Here is a 1,856-nt window from a genome sequence, read left to right on the forward strand (position 1 = left end):
TTTTTTTGCTTTCAGCAAGCAAGGTTGTATCATTTACTTATCTCAGGTTGTTAACGAGTCTTCCTCTAGTTCTGATGCCATGTTCTTCTTCGTATAGTCCAGTTTCTCAGATTATTTATCTAGCATATAGATTAAATAAATATGGTGAAAAGATGTGACTAACACACACCTTTCTTGATTTTAAATCAACCTTGGTGCTATGATTATGGTTAAGAGTGTCTTATTTATAAAATGGAAGGAATCATGGTACTGGTGTGACACTGTAGGGTAAGCACTAGACTGCTAATCTCAAGATCAGCAGTTCAAACCCACCAGCCACTCCTCAGAAACCCTCTGTAGGGTTGCTATGAGTCACAACTGTCTTGGCACACTTAAGAACATCAATAACTAACAACATCTGATAAAAATACTTAATTTTTTAAAATAAATAAATTGTGTAGATTAAGTACATTTATATATGTATGTGTGTACAAGATGTGTATACTTACAAGATGTATGTGTGTGTTAGTGATTTATGTTCTACAGGTTTACAGGAAAGGTCACAGCTAGGAAGTCCCATACCCTGGTGAGGGACTGAAATTCTAAGGAAGCTGAAGAGGAATGAAATCTGAAGGTCTCCCTGCCACCTCATAGGGATAATTCCCTAAGGTGGTACTATGTCTACAGATGCATAAAGAGGAAAATAGAAGAACGTATCCAAAACTATTGATAATGGTTACCTCTTGGGAAAGGAGTGGAGAGTGTGGGAGAGTAATTTAGTTGTAGTGATGTGTAAGCTTTTGTGCGTGGTTTGTTTATGAAGGGGAATTTTCACATATTTCTCAGAACACTTGAATACTGTTTGAATATTAAGTGTTTTAGTCTGGGTTCCCCAGAAGGCAGGTTTATATGCTATTGGAAAGTGTAAGCCCTGGGTGCTGACTTGAAGTCTGATGGTTGTAAGGTAGTCAGGAGGGAGAACCTATACCAGGAAGTTTTTAAATTGACTGTTTATAACTGTGACTGATTTGTTTAATCCCATGCAACCCCTCCAAAACAAAGTTTACACACTGTTCAGTTTTTGGACAGCTTCTGAGGCAGTGAGAGAAAGAGAGAAAATTTTATTCACCAGTTCCCTCTCCTGTTGGCCAAAGTTTTGTTCCACGGGTTCCTAATACTTCTGGCACTTCTAGGTCTCATGAACAAGGGTACTGAGTAGGGTGATGTAGTGTATCGGGAGAATCTAAGGTGTTGGCACAACTGTGGGAAAGAGATAAGAAATAAGACGAGAACAATGAGTCTCATACTTCAGAACCACTTGGGGATCTAGTATCACACAGACTACTGGGCTCTTCCATCCCCAGAGTCAGCAGGTCTGAGTGGGCCTGAGAATTAGCATTTCTGGCAGGTTCCCAGATGGTGCTGATACTGCTGTCCCAGAGAACACATTTAGAGAACCGCTGCCCTAGACTTAGAAAAGAGTGATGGAAAACTCAAAACTTATTCCTAGCCAAGACTCTGGAGCCTGGCTCCATCACCTTGAAATCCCAGTGCTCAGGGAAAGAATGGGTCATGGTAATGATCAAAAGGTCAGGTGTGAGTTTAGTTCCTTCTGTGTGGCCCCATCTCTGCTATGCTGGGTAACAGGTCTGGAAGCTTCTTTCCTTCTTAATCTCTTCTTCTGTAACCCTTCTGGCTGTTTTGCTTTTGATTCCACAGTGGGTCAGAACACTGCTTTTCCAGGCCAGACTGTTGCAGACCGTGCAGAGGTTCGAGGCCCTATAGGCCCGAGTGTGACAGATCTAGCCACTTGGCAGTTAATAGCAAATTGTTTTTCATCTTAGTGTTCAGTTATATTTATTTAATTCCAAACATGA

The sequence above is a fragment of the Chrysochloris asiatica genome, unplaced genomic scaffold, assembly GCF_000296735.1.
Source record: "Chrysochloris asiatica unplaced genomic scaffold, ChrAsi1.0 scaffold00028, whole genome shotgun sequence".
In the NCBI taxonomy this organism is placed as follows: Eukaryota; Metazoa; Chordata; class Mammalia; order Afrosoricida; family Chrysochloridae; genus Chrysochloris; species Chrysochloris asiatica.